Source organism: Nycticebus coucang, unplaced genomic scaffold (assembly GCF_027406575.1).
Source record: "Nycticebus coucang isolate mNycCou1 unplaced genomic scaffold, mNycCou1.pri scaffold_98, whole genome shotgun sequence".
NCBI lineage: Eukaryota > Metazoa > Chordata > Mammalia > Primates > Lorisidae > Nycticebus > Nycticebus coucang.
Window position 1 is genome coordinate 46,128 of NW_026515610.1, and position 15,395 is coordinate 61,522.

Sequence of the window (15,395 nt, forward strand, 5' to 3'; positions counted from 1 at the left end):
TCCAATGACTGGCTTTGGACTGAATTACTCAAGAAGAGAAGGGGAAAGGAAGAGGGATAACAAATAATCAGATTTTTTCCATGATTGAATCAATTTCTTGAAATTGATTATCATTTCTATGGGTTACTTATGCTCTTTAAGTGAGAACTTTCTGCTCTTACAAATGAAGCGCCTGTCAGGGGAGTGTCCAAGTGTCAGTCCCATAGTAGTTAGGGTAGGTTATTAATTTTGGGGTCTTAAATTTAGATTTGCCCACAGGTGCTCTGTCACTGTCGAGCATGGAGTTAATTAGTACCTCAACTCTGAAGCTGCCAAGGTCAGCCAAACTGTGCACTGCTAACATTCAAGTTGATGCAGTATGATGTAATGTCTGCCAGTTATTTTTCCGTTAGGCTTAATTCTTATAAAATGCTAAACTCCTAAAAAAGGAATACATGACAGCGTTTGCAGGCTAATCCCTTACTAAGAAGTTACTTTCAGATTTTACAAAACATTCACTTCCTCCATGCATAGTCGAATACATAGATAATAAAGTAAACAGGGGCATTACATATTTTAGACTCCCCCACAAGAGGAAAGAACAAATTGTGCTTTTCAGTTAGCAGTTCAGTAGATATTTTTTGAGAGGTTTTTATTTTCAGGAGCACGCGCTGCAATTCCCACTCCAGATTTTGCCAATGATAAAAATACAAAGTTTTCCAGACAGCCTACTGCAAGTTTTAAACCATTTGCTGTACTTACGTGGATTTCCTGCTGCTACTGGGCTCCAGGTCTGCCCAGCGAGAAGCAGCAGCACCTAGAGCAAGGATTCGGAGACTGAAGCCATGCTTGCTCTCCTCGGGCGCACAGAAGACAGAGCGGAGCTGCTCCGCGTCGACCCTGCTTTCACTCCGTCCCCTGCCAGCTTCGGTGATTCGCTCTCTCTCTCTCCCTCTCCCTCTCGCTCGCTTTCTCAGGCACTGGCAGTCCCGCTGGTCGGGGAGAAGCCACAGCTTCTCCCCCCACCCCCCAATCCCCGCTGCAGACAACCCCTCTCGCCCCGCCCTGGCTTCCCGCAGCGTCTCCCAGGACTGCCACCTCGGGGTCGCCTCTCCAGCTTCCCTGGAGCTCCGGGCAGCGCGGCCGCAGCTCCAAGTTCCCAGGGCGCAAGTTGGCGATGTGTCCTGGACACACGCCTCTGGAGGTGGCAGGTGGCAAAAGCGAATCCGGGAGGAGAGCGCGCAGACCCTCCCTACGACTCTTCTCCGGAGCACTGACCCCCTCTCTCCATCTGGGCAGGACCCTCCCCAGTCTTTCCCCTCCCGCGGGCTTTCCCTGGTGCACCTGCAGCCCCTATCCCCAGCCCTGGCGGCCTCAGTACGCTCAGTCACCCTCTGGCTGCGGGTTGAAAACCGCCAGACTCTATCTCTGGCCCCTGCGTCCCATATAGAAGGAGCATCCAGGGAAGATCATTTTCTGTTTCGGTTCAAATGAGAAAGATGGAGCTGCAGTAACTCGATAGCACACACACTCCTGCGGGCGCGCGCACACTTCCACTTTGCTAGGAATTCTGACTGTCCGGAAAGAAGCACAGGAGAGTGAAGCCAGATTGTGTAAGCGCAGGGTCGAATCCTGTCTTTATCTCAAATGTTAACATTTCGTTCCACAGGATTTTTTGGTATTGAATTTTATGTTTAAAATATTGCATGATATGTTATCTTGATTGCTAAGTGTTGCTTAAGCTTTATTCCAGTGATGAGCATATTAGTCATTGCACCCTAGTCCTTTCTCTCCTAGAAGTCTAAAATTTAAATTTCATTCCAGCTTTCTTTTTTTTTATTTTTGAAAAGTTCATTTATAAAGTTTTATTCCATTTACATTTACTTAAATCACTTATTTTTAACAATTATGCTTGAATTGCTCCTGAAAAAAATTGAGACATTAAACAAAGCTAGCCATTGAAGAAGTTCAGAAATTCCCCCAAATCATTTATCATTTACTGTCCCCTAAATTGTCTCTACCCTATGAACAGGGCAAGTTCCTATATCCTTTCTTCTTTTTTTATGAGAGAGGGATATTCATTTTTCTTTCCTGGGATGCCTAGTGCATGCAATAAATCTGTAGACCTTTTCCTATTAACCTATCTGCTGTCAGTTTATTTCATTGGCTTAGTTACTGGACTCTCAGAGGGTGGAGAGTTCCTACACCATTATCTTATGTTATTTTCTGGTTGTTGACAAATCAGGCAAGTATTAAAATTATCCCAGTATAATGGTCTCATAATTAGCTTACTACATATATATTACATATTATATGTATTATATATTTATCTTTATATCTCTATATAAATATAGATAATACCCTGTTCTGTTTTCCAGGAGCTAAAAATCTAATGGAGGAAGACCACGACACAATATTCCTCTTGCTACTTTCAATGGGAAGGAGCAACTCCGGCGTGAGGTGAGTTGTGGCACTCACTATAGCTGAGTCTACTGTATGTTAGAGGGGAAGGGGACGGATCCTTGTCTTCCTCTGCTTTTTAAACTCACCATACACACCAAGATTGACAAACTCTCTGAAATTACCAAGAGAGATTCTAAGAAAGGATTTACTAAAGTTTTTTACATGATATCTCAAAAGAAATAATAGCTGTGTGTACTTTTTATCTTCTCTTTGGAAAGAACAGCTTTGAAAATGTCCTTGAAAGACTTTTTTTTCTCATTAAAATGAATTCAAATATAATACTAATATAAGAAGAATCTTAAGAAGTCATTCCTGAATTATTAATTGGGTTCACTTAAACCACTTTGCATAAGAACTATGGAACTCACACCTCTTTCATTACAGAAGAAAGTTATACATCTAAAATTCTGATTGACAGATTGGTTGCCTTGAGTGAGTAGAAACAGGAAAAATGGATCTAAATTGGACCGAAAGTAAAACAACAAAATGTCAATTTATTGTTGGGTTGATTTGTCGAGGATCAGAACAAGTCTTTCAAAAATATAAACTTGTACATAGGCTTAATGGAGAAAGGCAAAGAAATTTTTCTACAGTGGTAGACATTTGTAATTTGTTTTTTAAAAAAATTATTCCATTGAACAGTAAAATCACTGTTGTATTGAGTGTGAATATATTATTTTATTACATCACAGGAATATATTTATACTTATGAGTTTTATTCCAAATACACATTCACAGGTGTACTCAAAAGGGCAAAGTTGTTCATTATAGCCTAAATATACACAATATTTTGTATGCTGAAACCAATAAGCATCAGCATTTTTCTTGTGAGATAAGAATCTCTGATTTGGGAGATTTTTCTCTCCTTGACTTAAAACTCATTTAGGTTTATTCCATTTTAGTTTTCTGGTTAAAGGATTTGAAGTCTTCTGATGTAAATATATGTGTGTAAGGGAATTTATTTTGCTATCATTGCTGCTATATGGTTAAGTTTTTATTTCAATCAGCATAGACACTTTGCTGTGGTGATAATGCTGGCAATGAACTTTGCAAGCTAAGGGTAGTGAGCCTGTAGAAATTACCTGGCCTATTAGCATAGCATCTGCTGCAGACATCACACACTCTACATGTAAAGGACAAAGGAAAGTATTAATTTGAGGTGGCTGATGTAACTGGAACCCTGGATGTCCTAGGAAATATATTAGCTGTGACAGTATAAATGCTTTCTGTGTTACGGCTTTACTTCCTTTCTTCCCCATTTTCCACAATAATGCAGTTGAAATGTAAACTTTTTGCTTACCTTCCATTTAACCTTAACCTAGACAATAAATAAAATTTTTACATTTTGGTTTGGATAATGATTGCATAATTCAACTAGAATACAAAGGTAATAAAATCTAATTTATAATACAAAATGTAGAATTGTAGTATATTACGTTGGAACAAATGATGCCGAGGGGTGTTTAATGACTGGCTTAATTGTAAGACTTCAAATGTTTTTGTTAAGATAAACTTTTGAAAAAACTTTTCTAGATTATTTAGCATTACAATAAGAACATTTTTTGTAAAAATTATATATAGAAAATGTTGATAATTACTACCACCATCACTCCAATCTCACCGAGGTAACAAAAGATAGACATCAGATTACTGAATCCTCTCACAGTTTTTGCTCTTCTTATATGCAAACATATATAACACTACAGATGAGGTTGTGCTTATTTTATTTTAATGTCATTTATCCTGTATTTTATACTATTATTCTGTAATTTATTCTTCTGTCTTAATAATATCCCATATGTGTTCCAGTATAAGATAGAATTTATAGTCCTGCAATTGTGAGTTCTAAAAAATAGAGTGAGAATGTTAAATGTAAGCACATTTGCCTGCCAACCTAATAGCGCTGTAAGTCCTAAATGGGATTTACACTTATGAATATGCAACAACCTTAAGAATTGCTTTTTTTCTTATATTTTTCTAAGCAATGCCATATGAAATTAATTTGATTTTTAAAATATATTACTGCATTTATCAATGTCCAGGAAGAAAGCAATATTCATTCAGATGGTTTAAATGAAGAGACTAGAAAGGAAAGTGAGAGGGACCCAGGACAAGCAATAGCAGAAAGGCATTACTGCCATGGCCAGAGAGGCAGGAGGAGGAAAGACTGTGCCAGAGCACCAGGGCACAGCATCAGAGAGGAGAGCTCCCTGCTGGACCCTGTCCTCACTGAAGGAAAAAGCTGCTGTCCTCACAGAAGGGAAAAGCTGCTTCTGGCACCTGGAGGCAGGAGTGAGTGAAGAAACCTTTTGAGCTCTGGCTTCTGAATTGCTTCTATTTCTGCCTGTCTACCCCATTAGCCAAAACCAACTGGAAGTCAGCCAACCAAGGAGCAAAGGAGCCAAGTAACGCTGGGGCAGGAGGGGTGGAGAGTGGATCTAAGAAGCTCAACAAGAATGGCCTGCACATTCTGGGACATGTCAAAAATGATCATATCATCTGTGAAAGTTAATTTTATTTTTGTTTTGTAATGAATGATTCATGAAATAGTGGCTTAAGTGCAGAAATATAAATCTAGAGCTATTTTTTTTTATTTAGGAGCTGAAGTAACTATACTTACAAAAAATGAAACCAGAACTTTTTCATTCAGGCCAGAGTATAGTGGCATCATCATGGCTCACTTTAACTTCAAACTTGTGGGCTCAAGTGATATACCTGCTTAAGTCTCTAAAGTAGCTGGGACTACAGGAATACACCCCCACACAGGGCTAATTTTTCTATTTTTAGTGGAGATGAGGTCTTGTTCTTCCTCAGGTTGGTTTTGAACACCTCACCTCAAGCAATCCTCCAGTCCCAGCCTCCCTGAGTTGCTAGAAATATAGGTCTCCCTGTGTCCAGCCTAAACCAGAGCTTTGAAGTCAGATAGTTTACTCTTTCTTCAATTTACATTAACAGGGAAGATTAATTGTGCTGAGTATCATAGCTCTGAGAAGAGCTTTTCATTAACTTCAGCATTAGGAAGTCACCTGAGTCCACTTGTCTTTCCTTATTTTTCACAGAAATAGAAAGATTAATGTTCTCTCAAGCGGGAAAGATGAGGTCTCACTTCCACATTTGTCAATATTTTAGGACAATTCTCATGTTTAAGTACCAATTGGAGAAGTAATTTGAGCTCACCCACAAAGGCAAATATTCTTTATTAAAGCATGATATAATTTTTCTTTCTGTGAAATCAAGAAACTAACTTAAAATTATATTCTTACAAACTGTAGTAGGTTATAAAACAAGCAAGTAAATTGTAAACAAGTTGAAATTTTCTCTCCAGTTTCTTATGCCTGGCTAATAGAAAAGAATTAGAAAATTAGAAGAGGATAATAATCAATATTTATTTTATAAATAATTAGCTTAACTGTTTTATTGAGACCGTTACTATATAAATTCTATGATGTTTTTCATTTATATCATAAGATACATAACAATGATAAGGTAAAAAATACTATAAGTGCTCATGTATCAAAGAAAGCATTCTCTCAAATGTTTCCTTCGTATAAAAAGATAATCCTCACCCCAAATCTAGGTTAATCTTATCATAGAAAAAGCCAAGAATATGATTTTAGGGACTAGAAAATCAAACCCAGATTCTACTCTGCCACTGAGGTGTATTAACATTTAGCATAAATTCCTCATGGATTTCAGATCCTTTCCTGATCAAAAACTTTAACATTGGAAATATCACCTGAATTTGGGTTGGGGATAGGGAGAATGAGAGAGGAAAGTACCAGAAGGGGTGGCATGTACAGGTAGAAGACCAGAAAGAAAGGTGTTAGTTAAAGGCCAAAGATGAGTTTATTCACTTTATAGTTTTGTCTACAGTGAAAACTGATCCTTAAATGTGTTGCTTGAGAAAGTGTCTCTCATCAGGCATGAATAAAGTTATAATAAATAGTTCAAACTTAAAATAATGGAATTCCATGCGTGGGACAGCTTTTCCACATAGCTGACCTAAGGATGTAAGGAAATGCTGTTCCTATTTAAAGAGCAAGAATTGATAGATGTGGGTTTAGAAGAATTTTTAGATTTGCCTACAGTTGTGTTTCTTGCCTCGTGGCAAGCCTGAATTTCTGAGAATAGTGAAGCAAAAGGCGAGACGTTGTGGCTTAAACCTGTAATCCTAGCACTTAAGGAGGGCAAAGTGGGAGGATAACTTGAGTCCCAGAGTTTTGAGGTTGCAGTGCGCTAGGATGATGGCAGTGCACTATGATGATGCCACTGTACTTTAGCGCAGGTGACAGAGCAAGCAAGACCCTGTCTCAGGAAAACAAACAAACAAACAACAACAACAACAAAAAAACAGAAACTGTTTTGCCTTGGGTGGATTCAGGGAATTCAAACCCATCCACCCACCAGCTCTGTGCGTCTTAGAGGAGCAGCTGTGGTGCCTGCCAGCAGGAGAGCCTCCCCTGCCTTAAGGAAGCATTTTGACCACAGGGTAGATAACTCCTGTCACAGAAGGAGGAGGATTATGTGATTCATCTCCTGCTGGTGAGACTGATTAGTGCTTTGCAAACACTGTAAAGGAAACTTCTGGAAGCTAGAAATAAGTATGCAGTTAGAAGGGAGTCTTTCACATGCAGTGTAACTAGCACACTTCTTTCTGTGGCAAACCTAGGCACAGATTGTGAGGTATGCGGGATTGTTTAGTCTACACTGAATATGCCTACCCTGGTGATAGAGAAAGAAATGAAGATTACCAGTAGGGTGACTTCCTGAGAATAATAAATAAGAACCTCTGCAGAACGACTTACCATGTTATCTTCTGGTCCAAAGCTTAAAGCAAAGTACTGCTGGGTATACGGGGGGTAAAGGAGAGAGGCAAAGGGAGAAACAAACAAAACAACATTGACATGATAAAATATTTGGTTGCACTTGAGATTTAGGAAAATGATTCAGAGACATGAGACGGTCTGGAGATAAACTCTGGAAAAAACAGGAAAATGGTAAATTTCTCTTTAAACGTCAGATTCCATATTTTTACATGAACATAATTATACCTCTTTCCTAGACAATTTGTGAAGATTATTTGAGAATAATTTATGCAAGGTACCCACTGCCTATAATATAGAGTTCAATAAATTATTCATACTCTCATTAATTAAAATAAACCCAATTATTATTAAGAACTTTTTCAAAGACTGATGATCATTACTACAAAATGCTTTGTCGTTACCAGCTATCTTTTCAAGACCCTTCTATGTCTCTGAAGAATATTTAGGCATAGTGTGTCTCCCAGGAAGGGCTATGGTAAAGTGTTGGAATTTTGTCCTCCTAGTGTGCATAAAGTTTCTTGTAATGCTGTAGAATGAGGTTATGCCAGAATAATTTCCACATGAATAATGAATAAAGGGCAGTCTTTGTGGTTCCAAAGGTTTTGTGCCAATGCATTTTTTCTTTGATTTTCTAATGTAAATTTGTAAAATTTTAATTCCTCTAAGGAACACACCTAAGCACAGTTACCATTAATGCAGATTCACAGTCATGATGCGGCTACTGTTTATTTTGTTTCACATGATTTGTTCTTATTAACTGCTTGTTTCTATCAACAAATCTGACAGATGGCAATTTGTCAAGTGCCAATTATGCATATGGTGCCGGCTTATACAGGATATTTCTGTCACTAAGCTCATCTCTCAACATGTGGAGGAGCTATGGAACGTTCTCAGGAGGATGGAAAATGGATTTGAAAGCTCGATATTCTTCAGCAAATTTTACCCTTAAACAAAAATTCAGCCAATAGTATTAAAAAAGAAGTCTGTTAGAGAGCCCTACAGTTTTCTTATAATTAAAGCACTAGTTGAATCAAATGTCAAAATACTGGTCTTATTGGTCTATTAAGTAATCCAGTTTCCTTTTCTTCAGATATACATCAGTTAGTTTTGATATGTTTTATTTTCTTTTTAAAAATCACCATTTTATCCTACCTTTCAATGTGTAAGGTTTGCAATGCCTAAGTTTTGTTCCCCCATGGGACATGGTTTACTAACTGGGCAGCTCTTGGCAAGTTACTCTCTCAGCATCTTAAGCAGGGATGATAATGGGACATACTTCCAAAGATTCCTGTGAATATTAAGTGAATGGATAAGGATTGAGCACTTAGCACAGTGCTCAATTTACAGTGCTATTTTAAGAACTATTACAATGGAAGCAATGTCTAAAGAGAAATGGAAAACTTCACAGCACAAGTAACATTTTAAAAATCTGATCATCAGCATTTAATTATATAAATATAACCAGAGAATAGTACTTTTTAACTCAGAATCTATACTAGCTTATATCCAAACCTTGTAATTTTTAAGAAGTAATTAATTGAGAAAGAAAAAACCCTAACAATAGTTTTAAAGCCAAACACAGAACATTGAATACTCACATGTAAGTTTATGAGGTCCTCATTACAAAAAGAAGATTTCTTTAGAAAATGGAACAAGAATTACAGAGTAAGGAGTTGAGGTGAGTAAATTAGTCTTGAATTTTATCTAAAAATTGAAGGTAAAATGATAAAATATGGCAATTTTTACCATTTAAAATGAAATAATATTGCACAGGAGGTAGAATCAGGCAGAACCCAGATTTATTGAGTAGAAAAAATAGTGTTAGGCATCTGGAAGATGAAGATGGGGTACAGTTCACAAGAGATGTGAGAGCAACACAGAAAGGGAACGCTGGAGATGTGTAAAGTAGTAGTCAGAGCACGATCAGCACATGTCCGTGAGAGAATTATCAAGGCCAAAGAAAAACCCACTCAAAAGGATGAGAAGAACAGTACTTGACACTCACAGAGGGCCAACATATAATAGTGCCTATCTCCACTAGCTAGAAGGGAAAACATTGCTGGATGTGGTGGCCCATGCCTATAATCCAATGTGGGTGGATTACATGAGCTCAGGAATTATTCAAACTAGCCTGAATAAGAATGAGGCTCGTCTCTACTAAAATAAATAATAACATAAAATTAAATAAAACTAACCAGGTTTAGTGGTGCACACCTGTAGTCCTAGTAGCTACTTGGGAGGCTGAGGCAAAGGATTACTCAAGCCCAAGAGTGTGAGGTTGCTGTGACCTATGATGCCTCGGCACTCTACCCAGAGTGACAAGTAACATACTGTCTAAAAAAAAAAAAAGGAAAATGTCATAAGAACTTTACATTAGGGATCTCACCTCAGTACAGAAAGATAATTAGCCGCAGACTGAGAATTTCTCTGGTCCTTCTTAAGAAAGCTTTAAAAGATTATCAGAAAAGATTAAATGTTTACAAGTAATTTAATTGCCTCACAGAACAAAGCTCAAGAATGTTTGTAGGAAAAAAACAAAATATCCAGCATCCAAAACATTAAATCTACAATGTCTGATATCCAGTAAAAAAATTACCTTTCAAAAGGCAAGAAAACATGATATACTATGGGGAAAATTGTCAGTTTGACACAATAATGACATAGATGTTAGAATCAGAAGACGAGGACATTAAAGGAATTATTATAACTATATTCTGTATATTCAAAATTTTAAGTGAAGATGTGGAAATATAAAAAGAAAGCCCAAGTCAAACTTCTTATCATAGCAAAAGATAAAAATACACTGATGGATAGAAAGACAAATTAGACATTGCGATGGATAGGGTCAGTAAAAGACATAGCAATAGAAACTGCAAATTGAGAAATAGAGAAAATTTTTAAAAATTTAAATGAACAGAGTATCATGAAGCTTTGTGACAACAATATAGGGGTCACTGAATTTTGTGAAGGAAGGGGAGCAATACATGAGCAAAAGAAAAAAATTGGGAAAATAGAAAATAGTGGTTGAAAATATTCCAAATGGGTTGAATAATTTAAATCCATGAGTCCTAGAAGCCTAATAAATTTCAAGAACAAAAAGCTAGGGGAAAAAGGTACTAAGAACTATCAGAATCAAAGTGCTAAAACCCAAAGATAAACAGACATCTTAAATTATGCATGCAGTGATAAGAAAGACACATCACATGTACAAGAACAAAAATAAAGATTATAACAGATTTCCCATTCCCCATTAAAAATAACGTAAGTGGGAGATGGAACAAGATGATGAACAAGAGACATCTCTTTAGCAACTACTCATGGTGAGACCAGGGAGAGAGGACTCCAGCCACTTTGGCCTGGTGTGTTTTCTCAGAAACATCATTTGGGGGGCAAAGAGTAATAGCAGGGGGACTCTAGGAGCCAATAAATAGATCAGGAGCAGTGGAAAACTGGCACAGATAGTGAGTGCCTGAGGGTGAGCAGAGGCCAGTTGGCCTTCTGGCAGAGGGCTAGAGACAGGGAAGACCTGGACTGCAGTTTGTTAGGACTTGGATCCTCACTGGAGTTAAATTGGGAGAGCTTAAGCAAATGAGTCAACTTGAACAGCACCCAGCAGCCAGGATTGAGCCACAAGGTGGGTTAGAGATCTCACCAACTGGCTGTTAGCAGGGCTCTACCATGTGGGAAGGCTTCCCAGGAGGAGCAGCCCACATGGTCCTAGCACATGGCCACCTCTGGCAGCCTGCTGAAATCAGGCAGCCACCCTTGGGGAGAGTTGGGCAGCTCCCATTCCCCTGGAAAAGCCACTTTGTGGCCAAGGGGCACTATCTGGGAAGACTGAGGCATGTCTCCTAAGTAGACTGCAAGAGCTTTGGGCTCCCAAGCCTGTAAGGATTGTGAGCAAATAAATCAGGAAGATGGGACTAGGGTCTCCACTGCATCTAGATAGAGGTTTCCCGCCACCATTTTATACAGCAGAATCAATGGCATGTTTTGCATCTCATAACTACAGAACACCACCTTGTGTTAGGCAATGTATTACATTATATACCCGTTTTGTTTTTTTTTTGTTGTTTGTTTGTTTTTGTTTTTTTCTCCTATCTTCTTAGAACACCAACTGGTGCTCAGGCAATGTAATGCAATATATGTGTGTGTATATGTATACGTGTGTGTATGTGTGTGTGTATTTTTCTTGTTTCAATTGTTTTCCATGATTTTTGCTGTTTTTGTTGTATATTTATTTATTTAGAGACAGAGTCTCACTTTATCACACTTGTTAGAGTGCCATGGTGTCAGACCTCAGAGTAACCTCCAACTCCAGGGCTTAGGCGATTCTCTTCCCTCGGCCTCCTGAGTAGCTGGGACTACAGGCACCCGCCACAACTCCCAAATATTTTTTTCTTGTTGTTGTTGTTGTTGTAGTTCGGCCCAGGCCGGGTTCGAACCCATCACCCTCAGTATACAGGGCCAGCACCCTACTCCCTGAGTCACAAGTGCCGCCTGTATTTTTATTTTTTAATTTTTACTTTCTTCAATACTAAAAGCTCAATTTTTGCTATGGTTTTTATGCTTCTTTTATTTTTTCTACTTTTTCCTTGTTTTTTTTGTTTTCTTGTATTTTTAGTTTTCATTTTCAATTTCTTCTATAGTAAGGGCTACAGTTTTATTATGCTTTTTCTCCCCCTTTTATTCTTCCTTTCTTTTTCATTTATCTCCTTTCTTGTGTCTATTTGTATGATGACTTAGTTGTCATTTCTCTCCCACCAGACTACAAACACCATAAGGGTGAGGGCAGAGTCTGTTTTCCTCCCCACCATGTTCCTACCACCCAGCCCCGTGCCTGCAACAGGGAAGGCGCTTGATGCACTCGGAACAAAAGGCAGAACCTTTGTACGGCTCACACAATTTTGTGTGACTGGCCTGGGCCACTCCAGCCTCACTACAAGCTTTGGAAATAACTAGAGAAGGTACAAGTTCCTGGGAGACAGGGTGCTTTGGTGGGCCAACTCATTCTACTATCAGTTATTAATTGTGACTTTTGGCATACCAGATAGTGGAGCGACAGTGGTGATGTAACAGACAGGGACTCTGACTCATGGTCCCTATTTTTATTTAATCTAGTGAAAGAGAGACAGATTTTAGTGAAAAATCCCCAGATATGAGGCATAATTATAAACTGGGGCCAGTAGGTCACCCCTGAAAGTCAAGGGCAGGTGTCTATAAGAGCATTCACCAGGGGAACCCAGCCTGGATTGGAGGAGGTTCATCTGTTGCCTTGGGAAGAAGTTCAGGGTGATGAGAGGAGGATCCAGGTTGAGCCTTGGTGACTCTGTGTGATGGGGGGGTGGGCGCGGTAGGGGGTAAAGAAGGAGGAGCCTCAAGTAAGGCAGATGTGGCAAGCAGGGCTAGATCAGAGAGATAGAGATCCGGAGGGTGGCTATTTCGGAGGCTCAGAGAGAAGAACGTTCAGTAACCGAGTGGCTGACAGCATCAGAGGCTGCTGAGAAGCCAGGTAGGGGGAGGCCACTGAAGACCATCACTCATCAGCAAGCACAGAGCACCTGCTAAGCTACAGACCATGAGAGCACGCAGGGGAAATGTCCCCATGTGTTGCCACCCTCCTGCACCTCTCAGTATAGCAGCAGTGTGGGGACAGAACACACTGACATATGATTTTTAATCCCCTAGTCACAGAGTGACGGCTGCCAAATCAAATGTTTCAGCTACTTAAAACTTTGCTACTTCTGAGGGCCCTGGTGGAGCGCTTGGTGGGGGTGATGGCTCTGCAAGTGGGCCCCTTGACTGGCTGTGTAAGGCTGAGAGCTTTTTAAAAACAGATACCAAGTCCCTAGTCCCAAGAGATTCTCAGTCAGTAGGTCCAAGAGCGTGAGACCAATGGTTTAAAAAATCAGGGTTGTTCTGATGCACAGGCAGGATGGAGAACCCCTCTGAAGCCTGGGCTGAATTCAGTTCTTCCATGTGTCAGTGTGTCCACCCTGCACAGGTCACTCCTGCTGAGACCTTCCGTGTGTGGACAGCAGCTACCCATTAGGTTGTATTGAGTGGGATCCTGTCTGTGGAAGCACCTGGAGGAATGGCTCAAAACTGTACAAACCCCAGGATGGTGGAGGGTGGCTCCGCTCAGCACTAATGTGCACATGAAGCCCCTGAAGGGCCTCTCAAAGGGGACCTGAATGTCTGTGTTTATAATGTGCCTCCATGGGGTGTCAGTGCTGGGGCAAAGGAACAGGTTATCGAGAGATGCCTGCCGGGGGAGACATGTAGCTGTGAGCTATGATGATATTATTGCTCCCAACCCCAGGGTGATCCTGTCTCAAAAAATAAATAAATAATCCAAAATCTATTTTTTTTTTTGAGACAGAGCCTCACTCTGTCACCCTCAGTAGAGTGCTGTCTCATCATGGCTCACAGCAACCTCAGACTCTTGGGCTCAATTGATCCTCTCGCCTCAGCCTGGCATTACAGGCACCCACCACAATGCCCAGCTATTTTTATAGACGAAGTCTTGCTCTGGCTCAGGCTGGTCTTGAACCTGTGAGCTCAGGCAATCCACCTACCTCAGCTTCCCAGAGTGCTAGGATTACAGGCATGAACCACTGACCCAACCCCAAAACCTATTAATGGGACACTTTCCACTCAGACTTTAAAACTTGTTAGCCAATATACTCAAAAAAATACATCATTTATTAAATGAATCTAAAAATGCAGAAAACAGAGTACACTAAGAACAGTTTCCTGTTTTTAAATACAAAAAGTCATGATGAAAAAAGTAGAAAAATATTTCTCACTTAAAAGTGAAGGTAAAGAAGTTGAGCCTTCAGCTCAGTTAGTTGGTCAAGAGCCACATGTTATAATGGGATGAATATATAAAGTATCTCAAGGGCCACCGAAAAAAGAAACTAAGTCTCCCTTTGATGACCTGTTATCATGTCTTACCTGGATCAATTTCCCTCAAAAAAATAAATAAAAATGAGCAGAAACAAATGAGCCCCAAGTTGCCAATTTCCCAGAATGTTCTGAAGACTGCTACCAGGAATAAATCCCAGATGTGAGGACAAATAGATGAATCTGACAGGGGAACGTATGTGGCAATGAAGATGGCAAACTCCAAGGGAACTAACACACACCAGAGCTGCCAGTAGTGCAGTAGGGAGAGTTTGAGTGGTTCTTGTGTACTTCTGAAATCTCCTGTCTCCTCAACGGCATTGAGATGCCAGGGCACTGATGGGGGCCGTTTTCTGCAAGGCCCCACACCCCCTTGCATATGACCAGCTCCACCACCCTGGGTGGACTGTGTTCCTGAGGGTGATCCCAGCTCTTTGTGGGGAAACGGCCAATATTCATTTGTTCTGGAATAACTGCCGTCACTCGGGCAGCCTGGGGTAGTAAGCCTCCTGTCAGCAGTGGGCAAGTCTGAGTGTGTCACACAATTTGGCATTGTAGGAATAATTGAACTAGCTCTCCTCAGGCCTTTTCGGATTTTCAGGAAATTTAGGAAATGCAATGTTTTTATTTCCTCCTTTCCCAAGTGTCTGATTAAATTCTACAAACCAATCTATGAATTGTATAACGAGAGCAAAAAGCACCATCCATTGTGGAGGGGGAACCCTTTTCATGTTGGAAGGCTGCATTAATTTTGCTCTAATCAAATAAGGCCACATTCAGGAAACTTCAATTAGGTATACTTTAAAATGTACACTATTTTGGGGTGGCGCCTGTGGCTCAGTTGGTAAGGCACCAGCCCCATATACCAAGGGTGGCGGGTTCAAACCCGGCCCGGCTGAGCTGCAACCAAAAAATAGCCGGGTGTTGTGGCGGGCGCCTGTAGTCCCAGCTACTCGGGAGGCTGAGGCAGGAGAATCACTTAAGCCCAGGAGTTGGAGGTTGCTGTGAGCTGTGTGATGCCATGGAACTCTACCGAGGGCCAAATGTACACTATTTTGGAAAAATAAAACTACTATATACTTGACGATTTTTTAAAAAATGAAAACTGTTTGCTAATTTTAAAGTTAACACACTTTTTAATGACTTTATTGTATCTGCTTTTTGTGGGAAAGCATTTCAGTAATTGGTTACAGTATGGAGGCCTGCAGTTTCAGTTCATTT